Source organism: Sarcophilus harrisii, chromosome X (genome assembly GCF_902635505.1).
Source record: "Sarcophilus harrisii chromosome X, mSarHar1.11, whole genome shotgun sequence".
Lineage (NCBI taxonomy): Eukaryota > Metazoa > Chordata > Mammalia > Dasyuromorphia > Dasyuridae > Sarcophilus > Sarcophilus harrisii.
The window spans coordinates 50,627,915-50,648,699 of record NC_045432.1 but is presented as its reverse complement, the minus strand read 5'-3'; the positions used below and the strand labels follow the sequence as shown (position 1 = coordinate 50,648,699).

General features: G+C 37.7%; 1 long non-coding RNA gene across 2 annotated transcripts; it reads left to right on the top strand.

Moving 5' to 3' along the window:
• The first annotated feature begins 42 nt into the window (after window positions 1–42).
• LOC105751072 lies at window positions 43–17,077 on the top strand. Of its 2 annotated transcripts, XR_004230472.1 has the most exons (4): window positions 43–157; window positions 532–803; window positions 12,926–13,168; window positions 13,799–17,076. It is a non-coding gene; the product is annotated as an uncharacterized LOC105751072 (long non-coding RNA). The 2 variants fall into 2 exon arrangements; XR_002770704.2 differs by having other exon boundaries at window positions 45–803; window positions 13,799–17,077.
• Window positions 17,078–20,785: the final 3,708 nt, after the last annotated feature.

Below are 20,785 nucleotides of genomic sequence, written 5' to 3'. Positions count from 1 at the left end.
CCGTAAAGGGACTGAGCATGCGCTTCGAACCCTGACGAAACCTTCGGGTTCTGAGACTCCAACCGAAGGGAGGGGGATGTTCAGAATCGGGTGGGGCGGCCGTTGGAGCCCACTGAGCATGCGCTCACGGCGGAGCGTCCCGAGGCGGAGGTAGTCTGTGAGTAGAATGTAGAGGGAAAGTTCGCTCTACTTTTCTCAGCGTGGGACGCTACTTGGGCTGACGGAAAGGCGATGGCCTGGGTGGGGAATGGAGCGGCTGGGGAAGGAGAGCAAGGGAAGGGGAGAGGGGTTGTCTCCCTCTAATCTTTTTCCTCAGAGGGGTAAAAAAAGTGGCCACTTGAGTTGGGGAGGAAGAGATCAGCCAGATTGGGGGAAGACGGTGGGGAAAAAAGGCGGGAAGAAGACTTCCAACCTCCTCTAGACAGCGTGCCTCGATAACCTCAGCGCTTTTCCCACCCTCACTTACCCTGGCTGGGAAGATTTGTTTCTCAAGACCTTTCCTTTCCCCCCTCCACACTCGCCCTCCCCCAGAAAACCCCCCTCCCCTCCCCAGTCCATCCTTATTAGCCCCTGTCAGATTGGGAAGGAGACGCCGTGGAGAAGGATTTGGCTTGCGATCCTGCTCTGGGCGAGCTCCCACGGGGAAGGACGAGCCTCTTAGACGTCAGAACTCTCCGAAGGGGCCGACACGGGATATGTTCCTCGCGGAGCTGGCCCTCAAGCCTGGAGCACGGACCATCGACGTCCGGTGGCCTTTTTGGTGGAAGGAAGGGGCAGAGCACAAGCTGCCGTTGCAGGAGAATGTGAGTGTCCCTTCTTGCCCCATTTCCCTAGCCCACCTCTCCGACCTGCTACTCATATTTTTAAACTTGATGCCCTACCATCTCTTAGTAGACTTTCTACGGTGTTAGTCAACTAGTGGAGGACACTTACTCAGCGAGAAGGATGGAGTGCGCCACTGGATGGCCGTCATAGAACGGCAGAATTAGGACAGACAATGGTGTTCAGGCTCCACATTCGGCCAGAAGGAAACGCAAACAAAGCGATATGGAGGCCCATTGTGCTACCCAGGAGAGTTCAAGTCTTTTCTTGCTGGAGGTCTTTGAGTAAGGGCATGTGTTTTTTAGGTAGACACCAACTTTCATGGTTTTTTTTTTTTTTTTTTGATTGTTTTACAAAATTGCAACAATAACTTCTTGGAAGAAGGTTTAGGCCTTTTGGCTTGATTGCAGAATGCAGATCTAAGAATCCAGGGACTTAAACTTGATAGAAAGAAATAAGCTAACATTCCTAACAGCCACATAGGGAATAGGCTGCCTTCGAAAGTGGTAAGTTCAATATCAAACTATTTGCTGTATTGGAGAGGGAAAATTTGCAACTCTCCCTCAAAAAATTTAGTTACTTCATAAAAACCTATTTATTTCTGAGTGTGATATCTTACTCTAATTTTTTTTGTTTCCTAAAATACTGAGTTTTTTTGAGCACAAAGTCTTAGGAAAATGAATGTTGAAAACTATCTTTACATGTATTGGGAAAAATTAAATACTATTAAAAATTAAAAAACAAAAACAAGAAAGTGGTAGGTTAGTCCACAGTAGGGGGCTTCCAGCAAATGCATATGGCCATGGCCACTTTGTGTGATGTGGTGGAATCTGGTAAGAGCTAGATGGGGGAGATGCTGCCTAGGGGGCAATATGGATGTGAAGGGACCCAGTTTTGTAAGTGCATGATAGTTTATCAGTTTGGTGGAAGGTGAATAATAGAATGGATTCCTAGAAAGACAAATGACTTGTTCATGCTAGATATCCTTTGTGCCATTTTGGTGTAGAACCTAATTAGGTCTGTTAAGTATTCTTCAAAGTATTAACTCGAAAGCATTTTATTCTTATAACATGAAGACCATCCTGTACATCTAAATTACAAGCTTAATTTAATAGTCTAACCAAGAGTAAGTGAGGAAAAGAAAATTTTAGATAGTTTTTCTTTATTCTTTAAATGCTTGACCAGTCAGTGGTAAGAAGTTAACAGCTCAAATGAAGATCTGTGATCAGCTATAGTGTTTCAGGAACTGTACAGAAAACTCTCTCTTCTCTCTAGTATCATTCCTAATCATTATTATTTAATTTTTCAAGGGATCTTTAGTCCTCACATGTCCTAAATTCAAAAGTTCAGAATGATATTTAAGTTCACTGTTATGGGGGGGGGGTTCAAATTGGGGCAGCTAGATATAGTTACTACAGCAGCAACCCTGAAGTCAGGAGGACCTGAGTTTAAATGGGACCTCCTTAACACTTGCTAGCTGTGAGATCCTGAACTAATCACTTGATCCCAAATGCCTTACCAGACCCCCCCCCCAAAAAAAAATATAAATGCTATTCAGCATTTGGAGAAGATCTATATCATCATCATAGGCACAGTTTATGTATTTGACATCCTCACTCTGCTTTTATAAGCATAAAGGTGTCTATCAAGTTATGCTTCAGTTTCTGGATTCTCTCCTCCCTCCTCATCCCTTCCTTCTTCTGTCTTCTATTCCTCCTCCTCCTGATGCTTGATAAAAACTAAAAAGAAAACCAAAGAATAACCACAAATTATCTGTGGTCACCTCTATAGGATTATCAACTGAGTGTCTAAGAAAATGAAAATTTCAGTGGTATCATTGGTCTGTTATATGTAATTCAGTGACTTCCACTAGATGTTCTATACGTTGCTAGCTGTCACCACACTGGATTCCAGACTTTGAACACTCCACAACTATTGATCATCTCCTCTATGGCTAAGTTACTTGATGCTGCTATTTTTCCTCAGCTAGGCTGTATGAGTTTCAGTGGTGTTATTTGCTAATTCTACTGAAAGGGAAGGAGTCTGAGTTAATTTATTTAACTAGCATTTATTAAGTATCTGCTGTGTGTAAGACAGTGTGAGATACTGTAGCATTCAAAGCTATTTTCCTGGAAATGAAGGCCCTGGTCTCTAAAGGTCTGGTCCTTGAGGTGAGGGTCTGGTGTCTGAGCCTTTGACCATGAAGGTGAGGGATCTAAGGCTCTGATTTTGTAGATAAACCTGATGGCTGAGGTTCAATACCTGTAGATAGTAGCTTGGTTCTGAGGTTCTGATCCAGGCAGTATCAAGTTGGTATAAGTTGTTCTTAGACTGGATTCTGGAAGTGATGAATTTGATATCTTAGCTTCTGGTTCTGGGAAGTCATAGAGGCCTAGTATAAAGCCCTACATCTGGACTCCTAGGCACAGCTCTCTCGATAACAGATCAGGCACCTGAGTCTATTATTCCTACATAGTCCTAGAGGTAAGGGATCTTAGGGATACAATTTTGGGCCTGGAGTCAAATGGTCTGATTTGTTCTTCAAATAGTTTTGAAGCACTTATTTTTGTGTCAGGCATGATAGTAGGACCTGAGGGTACAAAAGACAAACTAGTCCTTGCTACTCATTCCTCTGGGGGTAAGGGAGACATGCAACATGTACAAAACTAAATAGAAAGTAGTTTAGGGGTTAGGTGGGGAACACATTAACAATTGAGGGTATCAAGAAAGTCCTAGGGCTCTTCCTTAAATGAAGCTATAGACAGTGGGTACAACTCTAGCAAAAGCATGGAGAAATGAGGTAGAACGTTATATATAAGGAATATAATCATGGCAGTTAGTAAACATTAAAGGCTTTACTCTATGCCAGGCACAGTGATAAATGTTGAGGACACAAAGTCTATTTGAACTCACAATCTAATTTTTGGACAATATGCAAATAATTATGTACAAACAAGCCTTATACTAGATATATTAGAAACCATCAACAGAGAGAAGGCATAATTAAGAGATTGGAAGGGCTTTCTGCAGAAAGTGGGATTTTAGCTAGGACTTGAAAGAAGCCTGGAAGTTAGGACGAAAGCATGAGGGCAGGGTCTAATGGGCAATCAGTCTGGAAATTTAGGGTTAGAGCCAGTTTAGGTTGGAGACAGATTGTGAAAGTATTATGTAAATGTTAACTATGGGTATGAAAAGACATTTACAAAACAAATCGTATTGTTGCAATGCTTTCCCCTCACCGACATTAATATATCTTTCCAGTATAACTGAGGAAACTAAGGCAGAAGAGGAGTGAATTTAAATCCCAATCCTAAATAAAGGTGGCACAATGAGTGAACTCATGTTTATTGTATTGTATAAAACACCAAATAAACCAGCAAACATGTGCCAGAAAGTTATTTGTTGAACTTGTTTTGGGGCTTTAAAGGTTTTTAAAGGGATTTTTAAAAGTTTTATTTCTGGAAACGGAGAAGGGTGAGTATCCCATATCTTCTCATATCCCCCCTCTACCCAAAAAAAGGATTACTTCTATGAAGGTATTTCACACCATGGTTTATACATTGAAAGATACTATTTCTCACTGCTGTGGTTTATAGTTGGTAGGTAACATCTGGCACATCCTTGAGTATTGACAATAGAAACTTGTCTGATGACAGAGAATAGAATTGTGGGGGGGGCAGTGTTTACTCAGGATCTGAGCTTCTAGAAGAACTGAAGATCAGTTAGTTATTCATTGAGGAGAAAAAATAAGATATGCTTATTTTCTCTGATTAACTAGCCATCACACCAAACTCTTGAGCTCATAATTTGTTTTAGAAAGTTGCTTTCTGCCTCCTTCACTGACTTATTTTCCTGTACTCCAACCCACAGATGGGGCCATGGAGCTCGATTTTTCTGGTTCTATCTGTTGAGCATGATTAAAGGATCAGTACTTACAAGTGATGCTGCTTTTTTGGGAAGAGCACAGGAAAGTGCAGCACTGGGAAGAAAGTGAGTGTTGGAGAGAACACATGAATGTATTCTTTTTAGACAAGTTCCAGAAGAGCTTGTGCAGTGAGTGGCACCTACATATGGAGGGCTTAACTGCTGTTTGTGTACCATCAAACTCAGTCATCATTTTGAGCTTTTTTTTAATCTTTAAAAATTATTTAAAACAAATACAAAATAAGAAAAAAAAAAAGAAAACAACCATAACAACCATTGTCAGGCTGAGCAGAACGTCAGGGAGTATTTAAAATACGCAACAATAAATTTCCATTCCAAGAAAACATATGTTAGAAGACTTATTCGTGATTATCCATCTTTATTTCCTCATAAGTTTTCTTTTTGTTCTCTGTTGTACACTTTTTACTTTTTTTCCCCCTTTCATCTTTACGCCCCACCATCTCCAAGTGGGCTGCAGTTAAGTATGGATGTATTTGTGTGTGTTTGTACACACACACCTGCACATACCTGTGGTCTTCTTTTGTATAAATATGATCATTCTCTCTGGGAGCAGGTTTCTTGGGGAGGTTTCTGGAGGCAGTCTTAGGTTCAGTTCAAATCAATAATCACCTCAAATGCAGCTAGGTGTTAAAAGTAGTTCTTTATTGTCTCTTCAAAAATAGCCCAGTTAGCTTTGGTTCCAAGAGTTCTCATTGCTAGTCTTTTGCCTCTGCCAGCTTCTGCCTCTAGCTCAACTCTGACTCCTGGCTTCTCAATCCCCTCAACTGGCTTTCAGTCTCTTCAACTGATTCTCCCACTGACTCCTGGCTCTCAATATCTCCAACTGACCCTCACTGAGACTGAGAGCTTCTTATATATGATCTCTTAAAGGTGTGAACCCAAAGATTGACTCCTCCTCTGAGAGAGTGGGATTGTGGGAGGTGTAAACTTAGATATCTCCTGACTTGTGAACTCCAATGTGTGAACTCTCAAAGGTGTAAACCAATTACATAAGCATTGTTTCTATCAACTCTAGTGACTTAACACCTTGTAAGGATTCTAACACATACCCCCCATACATAAATCTATCTATCTATCTATCTATCTATACACACACACAATCATTTAAGTTTTTCTCTTGATTGAATCTTTTCAGTTTAACTTTGAGATCAACTGTAATATTCTTCTCTAAAATATAATGTTCTCTGGAAGCAGGTTTCTTGGGGGACTTCTGGAGGCAGCCTTAGTTTCAGTTTAGTAATCGCCCCAAATGCAGCCAGGAGTTAAAGTCCAAATCCTTCATTGTCTCCTTCAAAGTCTTGTCTCCTTCCTTGGGCCTGGTTAGCTTTCTTAGAGGCCTATCTCTCTCCTTGGTTCCGAGAGCTCCTGCCTCTAGTCCTCCCTCCAAATGTCTCCAAATCCAAAGGTTTGTGCTTCCGTCTCCAGCCAGACAAAAGTGGAATATGGAATGAATTTGTCTCCTCCTCCAAGAGCTTCTAGTGGGCTTGTCCTTTCTGGCCCTGACAGCTCCCCCTCATATGTTCCACACTGAGTATATACCAGTCATTATATCACTAGGAAACCATTATTTGTTGTAGGATTAACTCAATGCTAAACTAGATTTAACCAATGTCTCTTCAATTCCACTTACTTAGCACCTTGTAAGAATCCTATCAATCAACAATTACTACCCCTGTCTTTTTTCCCTAATAAATTCTTTTCCTTATCATTGTGTTTGTGTATATCTCTTTATTTCCTGTCCCTGCTAACTCTTCTACTTGTTAGAGTTGTACTCTAATCTCCACCCCCTATGAATCCCTCCCCTATCTTCTTCCCAACTTTTTCTCCCTCTTTTTATCCCATTCCCATTAATCTGCACACATTATTCCACTCCTGTTAATTTAAAAATCCTCTTTTACCCTATCTTATTCCATGCCACCCTTTATAAAAAACCCTTTCCCATTCATCTATACACCTTGTCCCATGCCCTTCTATATCCCACCTTATGATATTCCCTTCCCCCTTGTTTCCTTTTTTTGAAGGGTGTCATATGTGTGTGTGTGTGTGTATATCTATACGTATGTATATACTTTTTTATTTAACCCATTTCTGATGTGAGTAGGTTTTCAGATCTTCTAGCCTCCCTCCCTCATCTACTTTGTGTCAACTTTGCATTGAATTCTCATAGCATCATTACTAATGTCAGTCTTAGATATATGGTATATATTTCCATGTATAAAACATAGAATTTATCTTGATTGAGTCCCTTGAAGTTAGTCATTGATGTTGGTTCTTATATATTAAATTTTCTATTGAGTTCAGATTTGTTTGAAACAAAGTCCTGAAATTCTGAGAGTTGATGGAATGTCCTTTCTTTTTGGTTCAATTTTTTTTCAAATTAATTTCTCTGGATATGATCATTTCAGCTGTAGGCCTAGTTCTTTTGATTGTTGATATGTCATATTCCAGGCATTCTTTTATTGTGACTGCTGATAAGTCCTGTATAATTCTAATTGTGATTCCAGAATATTTAAATTGGCGTTTTTGTTTTTGTTTCTTGTAAAATTTTCTCTTCAATCTAGGGGTTTTGAAATTTAGCGTTAATGCTACTATATGTTGGTGATCAGTGGATTTTTTTCTATCTCTACCTTTCCCTCTTCTATCACTTCAGGACAATTTTCTTTGATTATTGTACTATTGTATCAGGGTTCTTTTTTTTTTTTTTTTTTTTTGGTCACAGCTTTCAGATAGTTTTACTATGTTTTTTCTTTGTGATCTGTCTCCAGATTTGTGTTTTTTATTAGATGTTTCATATTCTCTTCTATTTTTTCATTCTATATACTTTGTTTTGTTATTTCTTAGTCTCTTATAGCCTCGTTGGTTTCCCCTTGCCCAATTCTAATTTTCAAAGAATCTTTTTTTTTCCCTTGAGTCTGGATCTCTTTTTCTAGTTGATTGACTTTCTTTTCATAATCTTTTTCTTGGATGGTTCATTTTTTTTCTTCAATCTCTCTCATTTGATTCTTAAGGTCCTTTTTTATTGAAGCTTTTTATTTTCAAAACATGCATGAATAATTTTTCAACATTAACCCTTGAAAAACTTTGTGTTCTGATTTTTCCTTTCTTCCCCCACTCCCTCCTCTAGTTGGCAAGTAATTCAATATATGTTAAATATGGTGAAAAATATGTTAAATCCAATATATGAATGCATATTTATACAATTATCTTGCTGCACAAGAAAAATCAAAAGGGAAAAAATTAGAAAGAAAATAAAATGGAAGCAAACAACAACAAAAAGAGTGTTGTGAACCACACTCAGTTCCCACAGTCCTCACTCTGGGTGTAAATGACTCTCTTCATCATAAGATCATTGGAACTGGCCTGAATCATCTCATTGTTGGAAAGAGCCACATTAAGGTCCTTTTTGAGGACAGGAGGATGGGGAAAGGTATTGTTGCTTTGTTTTATCTTTTGGAAAGACTGTGTTCTTTTTTATTATAATAGTTTTTTATTTTTTGAAATACTTGCAAAGATAGTTTTCAACATTCACCCTTATAAAACCTTGGGTTCCATATCTTTTTCCTTCTCTCTCTCCTTCCCCCTTCCCCTAGACCACAAATAATCCAGTATAGGTTAAACATATACAATTTTTCTAAACAGAATTCCACATTTATTATGCTGTGCAAGAAAAATCAGATGAAAAAGGAAAATGAGAAAAAAAACATGTGAGCATACAACAACAAAGGTGAAAATAATATGTTGTATTCCATACTCAGCTCCCACAGTCCTCTCTCTGGGTGTAGATGGCTCTCTCCATCACGTCTTTTGGAATTGACCTGAATCATCTCAATGTTGAAAAGAGCCAAGTCCATCACAGTTGACCATCGAGTTACTGTGTACAGTGTTCTGGATCTGCTCATTTCACTCAGCATCAGTTCATGTAAGTCTCTCCAGGTCTTTCTGAAATCAATCTGCTGGTTGTTTCTTATAGAACAATTATATTCCATAACATTCATATACCATAACTTATTCAGCCATTCTTCAACTGATGGGAATCCACTCAATTTCCAGTTCCTTGCCACTACAAAAAGGGCTGCCACAAACATTTTTGCACATGTAGGTCCTTTTCCCTTTTGTATGATCTCTATAGTATATAATCCCAGTAGAGACACGGCTGGATCAAAGGGTATGCACAGTGTGATTGTCCTTTGGGCATAGTTCCAAATTGTTCTCCTGAATGTTTGGATCAGTTCACAACTCTACCAGCAATGTCGTAGTGTCCCAGTTTTCCCACATCCCTTCCAGCATTTATCATCATCTTTTTTTGGAAATACTTTCACTGAAAGTTGCAACCTCCACTTTTACTACTCTGTTAGTGTATTTTGCCTCTTGTGAAGTTAAGCTCTGTTTATCACCCTTATGTATATTCCTTTTCATTTTTAACTCTGGTAAATATGGTTTACTTTTAGAAGTTGTTCAAGTTAAGTACTTCACATAATGAGCTATTCTCTTTTGATGAACAAGAATTTGCATGTTTTTCTTTGTTCAATCGTGTTTCCAGTGTGATCAGTGCTTAGTATATTTATATTTGTGAGTTCAAAAAGAGACTTGTTGGATACAAATTTGCCAAGAAGACTATTGTCAAAGTTAAAAGATTTGTCACGAAACTCTTGGAATATATGTACAGAAAGTACCCATCAAGCCATTTTCATTAACCCTAGGGGTAATTGAAGAGAATATAAGGAGAAGTAATGTAGTCATACATATTTATTTTCAGTTCCCATAGATACAATTGTATATTCACAATCTTGGCTAAGTTTTACCCAGTTTGTCAGTGTCTTGATGCTTTGCCTATGTACATTTGGAAAGAATTGTGAATTCTAGATTTAGAATGTTTATTGCAGTCTTAAAACTGCAAAGGGATCAGTTCTGAGAACTGATTTTTCTGAGATGAGAAAGAACTAAATAGAGCACAAAAATTTTAAAAGTAAACTTCAGGATTTCCATTTTTAAAGTTAAGTTTTAACCTGAAGAACTTCATGGGAGAGTAGACAGAACTTTCCTTATCTCATATCCATATGTAATCTTGGAGTCTTATAGTTTTTTTCTTTGCTAATAAGTATGAAAACCAGACTTAAAAGTAAAAATGAACAATGTAGTCTTGCAAGATTATTGGATTCTGGGTCAGAGAGGGTGAATCCTGCCTCTGATAATAGCTTTGTGATCACAGACATAATCACTTGTCTTTCTAGTACCTCAATTTCCTCATCTGTAAAGCTAGGATCCTACTGTTTATAATCTGACTAAGTCACTCTCTCCTTACACCTTTCTAACTCAGATACTGTAAGAGCAGACCAGCAGCTTTGAAAATATCACATTCCCTAGAAGAACTAAGAGAGAACATTGTACACAGTAACAAGGTTATGTGGTGATCAACTGTGATGAACTTGGCTCTTTTCAACAATGAGATGATTCAAGGTAATTCCATTAGATTGGGGATGGGAAGTGCCATCCACATCCAGAGAGCAACATGGAGACTGAATGTAGATCAGAGCATATTATTTTCACTTTTTTGTTGTTGTAGCTTGTTTGCTTGTTTTTTGCCCTTTCTTTTTTTCCCTTTTGATCCGATTTTTTTTGCACAATATGACAAATATGGAGATATGTTTAGAAGAATTGCACATATTTAACCTATAATGGATTGCTTGATGTCATAGGGAAGGGGATAAGAAAGGAAGAAAAATTTGGAACGCAAAATTTTTCAAGGATGTATGGTGAAAACTATCTTTGCATGTATTTGGAAAAATACACTACTATTAATTTTTTTTTAAAGAAAGAAAATATCACATTCTCTTTTACCCTAGCAGACAGTCCTTGGAGTGAAGTATGGAAGACTATCTCTCATTTCCAGTGACTTGGCAGGACAAGGAGAATCCACTGAGAAGTTTTATTTGTTGAAAAATTAGCTTGTTAATTGTATTTGTCCCTTCTATCCCTTTACACCCAGAGGTAGAGGACCTTATACCTAGATGGAATGAGGTTTTGAAGGATTATAGTATCTACTGTCCTCTACTGCTTTGGTAGAGAATCTGGCCTACAGAAGAGTTTTTTCAGTTGAAAAATTAGTTTCTTTGTTGTTTTAGCCTCTTATATATCTTTTCATCTAGAAACAGGACCTTCAAGCAGAATAGGATGAGTTGAAGACACTCCTGGCTTTCAGTGTCTTGGCATCTCATCAACTGAAGTTTTATCAATTTAAAAAATTAGCCTCTTCATTATTTCAGCATGTTTAGCTGACAACATGACTTAGTGAATGAGGAAATGGACAAGTTAAAAAATGGGCATGATGACATGTTCCTTCCTGCTTCTTCAAGGAGAACCATAATTTTGATATTACCTTTGAAATCACTAGTTATTCTTGGGAAGTAATAAAGCAATAGAACTTGAGGTTCTAGGTAGTAGACTGAGACTCCCATGGTCAGCTTCCTGCTTGGATCCAGGATGGAGAACCCACTGCTAGAGTTGATTGCTTCCTACAGAGAATGAGTAGGGTTGGTCTTATTGACCAAGAATCTGCATCATGGGAGAAATCCAACTTTGATGATGAGAAACAAATTCTACAAACATGTGAATCTCTTTTTTTGGCTGACAGGAAGAAATTCTCCAAAACACCCCCTTGAAGAGTGCTACCACTTGTGATTTTTTGAATTGACTTAGAAAAACTAATAGAGCATTTGGGTAGCAGTCCTGAAAATCCTTACCCTAACTTCATTCATCAGGGTTGTATATTTTGGCCTGTGTTGTGCAGTACAACTAGAGAGTGAAAGATTCAGGTTTCTTATTTGACCATTTGATATTCTCCAGAATACCTCATCCTGCCCAAACTGCTCCCAAGTGACACAGTGGGCTGTCCAAAGGTTTTATTAAGCAGTTTGAGCACAGCAGCTGCTGCTGCTGCTGGTAGTAGTGGGGCGTTGGAAGTATTGTGACTGACTTGGGTATGTTCTCCCAAATGGAGTAGGGAAAGATTATAAATGTCTTGCTTGTGAAAAACCAGTAGATTTTCAACAAAAGGCTAGCTGAGATAGTGTTGGGAGTAAAAAAAGCAAAAAGATGATAAATTGTAATGATGGAGTCAAATAATGTAATGAAGTGCCTTTCAAAAACTGTGCTGTGACCCTATTTAGTAACAGTCACAACAAACAAATGGCCTTACTCTAGGATTTCCCCAAGCATTCCTAGACCCCATTCTCTGATATCCAGGAAAAGACTGGTACTAGACTTGTTTTAATGGGCCTCTTTGATGTTTAGAATCTGTTTTCTAACTCTTCCTCTGGGTGTAGGGCCCCACCTACTATCATCTTCCCCATTGGAAGTATTGATTTGGTGACGAACATTTGCGTGTAGACATTATCTGCAGGGAAATGGCATTCATTATCATGGTGAAAAATCAGTCCTCAGTATCCTGATACCTACCCCTAAAGTAGTATAGGGGTTTAAGATATGTTCCCACAACTGGAAGTAGGAGAAAAATGTGTGTAGTACTCCTGAATCAGAAATAGCTTATGTATCTTTGGAAACTAAATGGTCCTTCTATGATGAAGTGGGATATTTCCTTTATTTAGCTAGCAGTAAAACTGAAGATTATAATTTGAGAACAGTGATAATAGATTAAGCAGTACCTTTGAGCTTTTGTTTCTAGTGCCAGTTCCTTTAATACACAAAAGAAACTGATTACAAATACCAGAATATCTTTTGTCCCTTTTATAGAATTTTATTAAGCAATTTTATGTTTGTATAATTTTATGCTTATTTGTGAAATTGGGTGAGAAGTGAGGAGGATAGACTGTTGTGGTCTGGGTTAAATATTTTAAGTCATGGAGAGTCCCACCTATTGGCATCCATGTCTGGACAAGAACAGTGACTTATTGAAATCATGAATGATATATTCATTCTTCTGCATCCTGTTTTGCGGATTCTGTGTCTTCCTATGTATATGTAAATACTGCTTTGTAATGAGCCTGTATATATAAACACAAAGATATATTGAGATATTATTATTCTTGGAATGTCAGGCAGGGTGAAGGGGAAGAGTAGGTCCCTTGCCTTATTTTATTTGGTGCTTTTTCTTGGAAACGTAAGGAGAGACTAATAATGCATTTTGAGTTTATTTTCACAGATCTGGGATCAATATGTATACTTGAGAAAGACAGCCTGTGAACATTGAATTGGAAGTCTACTTCATCATCTCCCTGGGGTTGGAAAATGCATCACATCCTTCAAAGAAAGAAACTCACCTTTCGAGGAGACTAGTAACATGTCTCTGAAACTGGGCCCAAGTACTGCCTTCCATTTCCTCAACTAGTCAACATTTTTCTCCTCACCCCTAACAATATTCCTAAGTAATAATAATAAAAAAAAAGTGAGTATTCCTTGCCTGGTTCTGAGGCGATATCATCTACAATCTGACTAATTCACCTTCACCCTGGGAATGTCAGGAACCCCCATCCTAATCATAGCATGTTTCCCAAGAGAGCATTGTTTGCCTTTCTTGATTTATTACCTGCATATGGGATCTAGGATGTAGAGGTATTGTGCAAAAGCTTTAAATTGTCTTTTCTGTGCTCTTCAATTTGAGATAGGGTCCCAGGAATACTTACTCTCTAATAAAGTCTTCAGTTTTTGTGGAAGAAAAAAAGGTATTGGATCACTAAATACCGAATGTGTTTTTCTGAAGGGCTTGATTAGGATCCTTTCTAATAAATTTTGTCTGTGTTGGCATCTTAGGTTTGATCAGTTTAAATTTAATTGCATTTGCTACATTAAATGGGAATTTACTTCATTTGTAATGAACTGGGGATAGATAATAATTGGCAAATGATGGTACCATATCTTTGTAGCAGATTCATGAGACGTGACATAGGTATTCCTGATGTTTAGAAACTTGATTGAGGAGAATCAGTTTGTGAGATCAAAATAAAAAGGTAAGAAAATGTAGATGTACATATGACAAAATCTCTATTTCCTCTTTGTCCTTGTTTATCATTTTCAGGCTGTTATCTCCATACTACCAGTGAGATGGATGACCACCACCATTGACTGCTTGCTGTGGCTGTTTTAGCTGTGGCCTAAGTTGGGCACGGTGGAAGATGGATTGAGACAGAACTTACATAACTGCAGTGCCATGGAACAATGTCGAGCCAGAAGAATGGGACACAGACTGTTACTATTGTGAGAGAACCTTTGGCTGGGACTGGACAGGAATGGTAGTTCCTATGAAAGTTGAGCTGCTGGTGAGATCGTGCCAAGAAGACCGATCCCAAACCTCAGTCCTTTTCTCCTGTTTCCTCTGGTTGGTTGTTCATAGAGTTGATATCAGCAAGTTCCAGAAACAGTTCTTTCCTTTGTTCTTTGCCTTGTCTATAAGTTGGAAGGAGGTTTCGGGGAAGACTCAAGGGAAGCAGTTTCTTTACAACTTTGCTATGTGATAGCTTCTTTACTGTGTTTTAATAAACCATGTGGCTGCTGAAAAGCAAGTTGTCTTGAGTGTTATGAGGTTAGTTGACAGCTGATTTCCCACATATGGGATCAAGGTGGAACCACTGAGAGCCAAGGGAATATTTCCGTAATTTAATTTTTCTGCACAATATTTATCTTCTTTTCCTCTAGATTATAATTTGACAGTGCCTACTGAGGACAGCTAAACCTGCCCAGCTACACCCATCGTGGTGAAGTGGGGAGGGAAAGGAGTGTAGAATAGAGGGTCTGAGAGGTATGGGTGAATAGCATTTGGGGAACATTGGATTGATTGAAACCGCCTGGAAAGCATGCACATGCGTGTTGCATATGCCTTGATGAAAACATTTGGCTGGTAGCTTGAGCATATCTCCACCTAGTGAAAAAAGGGCCTATTACACTCCCTCTCTGGCTAATTAATTGACAGTCTGCTTTTTTTGTAGGTTGAAGAAAGCATGTATTCCAGCTAAGTGTGAGCTGCTTTTCATATTGCCAGATGTAGGACATATGTCAGCTATCTATTTTGCACCAGTCACATCTATTTTGTTTTAATGATTTCTTTTCATTATTTCAATTTTCCTGTACATTTCTAGGCTATATAGCAATAAATATTTAGTATTGTTTTAGGAAATTTTATAAGATTGTGCTGTTAGTGATTGAGAAAGCATATTACTGTGAGAGTGGCATCCTCTTTGAGGATCAAAGTACCATGGATGCTTTATTGATTGGAAATGTTAAATAGTCACACTTGCATTAGCTTGTAAGCCTATTTTGTTCTTGGTTCTATACATTTGACAGTATACTTTTATTTTAGCAGCCATAATAAATTGAGAAACCAGGCTGGTGCTAGACATTATTAATGTGGCAGGCATGTTGTTGAATTGGCAAGCTACCAAGGGAAGATGGACCATAGGTTCCTTATTGAGTGTTTATGGACTTTAGTCTGTATGCTGGCCTTGAAAGTACATTCTGACTGCTGAATTGGTTCTGAGTGGATATTTAGGAGTAGTGATAAGGATTCAGGAAATAGTCTCATAAAGCTTTTGGCTATACTTTTCTAAAGATACTTATTGTTTTCATTTTCTTGAAAGTGGCACCCCCCATGCAGGGGAAGGTGTAAATAGCATATTGGATGTAAAACATCTGCATATATAAATTTAAATAACTCCTAGATCCAGGTTTGGATCCTACCTGTCACTGCTTTTAAAGTGGAAGGGAGAACAGAAAAAAATCTTGCCCATAGTGCCTTAAAAGCAGTCTTTGAAAGAAAAAAAGAAATCACCAGAGATTATTTTATAAATGGAAAGAACAAAAAAAATGCTCTTTGGCTAACAGGGCATTGCATGAAATTGGCAGTTCTGAATCCAAATTTAACCAGTGTCAAAATAAGAATGAAAGACACTATCTAGCAAAACTTTTTGATGTCAGGTCTAATTCTTTACCCTGTAGGTAGAACACAATGTCATCACTTTGTCATGGCATTGACCTGTTAGCTGATTATGTGGTAAAAGATTAGTAAGGCAAAGATGGCGTGACGGTCATCTAAGTAATGATTTAGCCATTATTTTAATCTATATCCTGAAGTCAAAAACTAATATCCCTCTTGAAATTTCTGGAGAGTGATGCTGTAGTAGCATTAAAACTGGCAGTAAAATGGGATTCTCTACACTTAGGGAGATGTTCTCAAATAACCATAGAATGAAAAGCCACTCCTTTATTTCACCTTGCCTATATATTAAGTAAGCCTGATCTTTAGTCCAAATGAGTATCACCGTGAAAAGTCAATACCCCACGAGGGAGAAATTTTACTGGAGCAAGGGGATAATGCTTTGCTTGACTGAGATTTTAAACAAAATAAGCAACCATAGCCACATGTTATTTGGAAGGAAATGGTGAGAGCAGGATCTCGGTATCTGTGATGAATACTCCTCCATAATTCAGAGCCAGGTGTGCATTTGTTGTAAGGGGAGAATAACCTGACAGGAAAGTTGGGATAGGGTTATCGGCAGTTGAATAATTACTCTTATGGTTTCTCCCTACATAAGAGACATTTAAATTTACAGCTGGCTGGCCCCATGTATCTCTTAAGCATTTTATTTTTTTCTAAAGTCTTGGTGATAACTTTTGATTTCGCCATTTCATTGATTTCTTTATTCTCCCCCACTCAGTGAAGTTTTCCTGTAAGACAGATTGAGCAATTTTTAAAGCAAAACCAACCCATTAGCTGTATCTGACAGAATGTACAAATTTTCTTATTCATTTGGTGCCAAACTTGCTCAATATAATTATAGAAAACTCAGTTTTGTCATATTCTTTACATGTGTTATAATCATGTATGTTGTTTTTTGGTTCTGTTTATCTTGTATCAGTTCATAGAGAAGCCTTTCCATGTTTATTTAAATTGTTCATTATCCCCTTTTTTATGGTGCAATAGTATTTCATTCCATTTGTGTACTACAATTTATTAATACATTCTCCAATTGATGGGTACCTTCTTTATTGCTAGTTTTTTGCTGCCACAAAAGTGTCACCATTAATATTTATGTATATTTAAGATCTTTCTTTTTGACTTCTTTGGGATAGTATATATGTAGCAATAGGATCTCTAGGTCCAAGAGTATAGGGCATTTAAATCACTTTTTGTTGTTGCATAACTCTTAATCATGCTTGAACTAATTTACAGCTATAGTATCTTTCACAGCATCTCTAATATTAAATAATTCCATCTTTTGCTACCTTTGCAAGTTTGCTGGGTGTGAGGTGAAACCTGAATTTATTCACTTGCATTTTTCTTCATAACAATTTCAAGTAATCTTTATCATTTTTTTTTAAGAATTTGTTTGTTCATATTCTTTGATTATTTTTTTCTGTTGGAGAATGATTCTCTGTTCTACATCTGTGTCAATTTCTATACATTTTGCATATCAAACTTAAATCAGAGATATATTTAACTCAAAACAATTTTTCCCCAGTCAGGAATTTTCATTCTTATCCTCACTGCATTTTGTTGATGCAAAAAACATTTCAATTTCACATAGTAGAAATTGCCTAATACATTGTAAAGAGCACTGATTCTGGATATAGAGGATACTTGTTCCCTTCTGTCTGTGATTTTGCGTAAGTCACTTAGCCTCCCTAGACTTCGTTTTAAAAAAATATTAAGAGCTTTTTATTTTTCAAAATACATTCAAAGATAGTTTTCAATATTCACTCTTGGAAAACTTAGTGTTCCAAATTTTTCTCCCTCTCCTTTCCCTTTTCCCTTCCCCCTCCCCTAGATAGCAAATAATCCAATATAGGTTAAATATGTGCAAGTCTTCCTGGACCTCTTTTTCACCTTTAAAATGAAGAGGCTGAACTGAGTGGCTTTTTGAGGTCCCTGTTGGTTCTAGATCTGAGCCAATGTTCTTTTATAATCGCACTTGTCCCTTTGGGTTAACATTCTCCTTTTAGTCGTAATTGTGAATGGTAGTTTCACTTTCATCCAATTTTTAGAAGTGATATTTTTTTTTGTATTTAGGTTGCTTTACATTTTATATCTTATGGGTTGGGCTGCCCCAATGTGGGTGGGGGCAAGGGGTCAGTATTCTTATTTATGTTAACATCCAGAGAGGAACAAGAATGGATAACTGGCCACAAATTGGACCTTTTTTGAAGAAGGTGATCTTATATATATTTTTTCTCCCTAGATAATATCACCACTTGCCTACAATTAAAATAATTCTTCCGACCAATAGCAGAACCTAAGGATTGTGACCAAGGAGATAGGACATCATTGATTCACCTATAGCCTGGACGTCTTAAATTTGGTGGACATCTTCCCTAGATAAATCGAAGACAGTAATTCTCCTAATGCCTCAAGCATGTTATTCTATGTCTATGGTTTGGATTTCATTAGGACCTTCCATGCTAGTATAATTTTAATTTTATTATTTGTTTATTATTTGTAATATTGTAGATTAAGTAGTAATGCAGTAAATTTGGGAGGGGCTTTAGTGGATGTATCTATGTATAGCAGGAATCAAAGGGTAAAATAATGCATTCTGGCCAGATGGAGCATCGTGCCCTATAGGGAGGAGGGGACAGTTAGAATGATCGATAGATTCATGCCTGCAGTGCCTGCAATGTTGAAAGAAATTCTACCAATCCCTATGTGCCTCCTTATCTAGTTTACTCATGACTGATATATTCAAAAGGTGCTTGGACTTTGTTTTTTACTTTAGGTTGGTGCATTTGAAAAGGGCTCCAGCTCAACTTTTGTCACTCTTGAGTATAAAATAGTGCTGTCTCTGATAGTTGGACACTGAGACCCAGCCTGTAGTTCTGCACAGGGCTGGCTTTCCTGGGACATACTACCTAATATGCTGTTTTGCTTCTCAGGGACCAGCATGGACATCCAAGAAATTGGGTGGCCATTGGAGCTGATTGACACATAATATCCTTGTATCCTTTTGGTGCATACTACTACTAGTTTGTATATTATCAATAAACCCCATAACCTTATATTTAAGGAGTATGACTGCATTTCTCTACTTTTGAGATGTAAAATTGGAATAACTTAATAGGCTTTTGATTTTGATTGTTCTCCCACGGGCTGGGGAGAGCAGTTCCTGCTCTTCCTTTTGTTCTGGCCAACTCTTTTCTCCCTAGTGCTCTTTCTCTTTGAATTGTTCTTGTGTTCTGAAATCCTTTCCTTTTATTCCCAAGGTTTGTGGACTGGGCTGACCTAGTCTATTTGTGGATACCTTCTCAACATCTGTTTGATAACTTCATGGCCTGATAACACCTTCTGAGTCATTCAGAGACTGAGTTATTTGTTTTGTTTATTTTAATGCTTGTTGCAGAGACACTATGGAGATTGAGCACATGGCATAGAGAGGCTCCCCACTACTTGCATCAGGGCTACAAGAGGTTAGTAAGAAAGTTTTCAAAGTGATTTTATTGTTCTTTCAAGTCTTCTGAGTTTTCAATTCTTTGCCCAAGGAAACCATGGATGAGAGAATGGGCTCTGTGGAGTTACTTCCCTCTCTGTTTCCATTTGTCATTACAGAGATTCATGTCATTTTAGGGTAGCCATTTTGTCCTTTAAACCATACCTTGGTGCTCCCTATTCCTAACTTAAGTAATTAAAGATGCTGCTTCTTAATTCAGGTGGTCTTGGGAAAAAAAACTGCTAAAAGAGATCAATAGAGTCTTTTCTCAGCCTCTTTTTATATCTTTCCCTATCTCTGGCTAGCAGAACATTTGAAAGGCTGTGATCGCTAAGTATGTTAGGAGGCAAAGTCTGCCTTTTCCATTGATTTTATGCAATAAGTAGCTGCTTTAACATTTTTTCCCAGATAATGAAGCTTTCATCAGTTTTCATCTGTAAGGTATTCACAACACATTATGATTTAGAATGAAAAGTTATGTTGGCAAAAGTTTCTGACACACCTTGTTCTGTTTGGTCCATATGTTAATTTGATGAACCAGCTAATCAGTGCTTGAGTTTATAATTAGTAGGTGATAAAAAATAACTTCTATAAGATAAGGGTTAGAGATTTTTATTAACAGAGACACAGCACAGACTTGGGTGGAAATCGGCTTACACAGTGGTCCATTCCTTTTCTTAAAAACGTTTTACTTTTTGTTTTGTATAGCACAGATATTACATGAAGTCTAAAATATAGAACCACGAGATAGTGATGACCAGCAGTCATAGAATCATAGACTTAGAGAGGAATCACAAGTCATTTAGTTTTTGTCATTTCACCAATGAGGAAACTCATTCTTAGATACCTAAGATCACCTTCTAAGTAATAGTAACAGCTGTAATTCAAACCATAGTTCCTTGGTAACTGTGATTCACTTTCCAGTATATCATACAGCAGTCCTGTTGCCAGTGACATCCCTATTCTGCATAACTATCCCAGAGCCTTATCTTGCTACACTATGGGCCCGACTGATGTGTAAAATATGTGGAAACTTGCAGGACACGGCTTCAACATTTACTATACCTCTCATTATAGAAGACACTGTTCTACTCTGAAGTAGAGGCTTTGGACACATGGCCTGCACATCTCATGTGGTCCTCAATATTCCTGAGTGTGGCATGAACCTGGTTAAAATATAATTTAAAATAATTAACAAAATAATGAATAATTAAGAAATAAAGTAAAACATATAATTGTGGTTTTCTAAGTCAATAGGTGGCCTTCAGTTATCCTTCTGTATGGATCAATGGTCTGGATGCAAAATTATTGCCAATTTCCTTATGTTTTTTCTATGTTAGGCTTGTTCAAAGGTCCTTGGAGGGAGGTAAGAAACAAGTAGAAATTTGTAATTTCCCCTGGGACTATTAAGGATAGATGGTTTCAGGGGTTCTGGATTCAGGTCTCCAAAATGAGTGCATGGATTAGTAATGTTTTACAGCCAGAATAGGATCAATAGATAGAAATTTCACTGAGGCAGATTTCAGCTCATTAAGAATGCTACCAAATTAAAGCTTTCCAAAAGTGAGATGGAGTTTCTTCCCTTTGGAGGC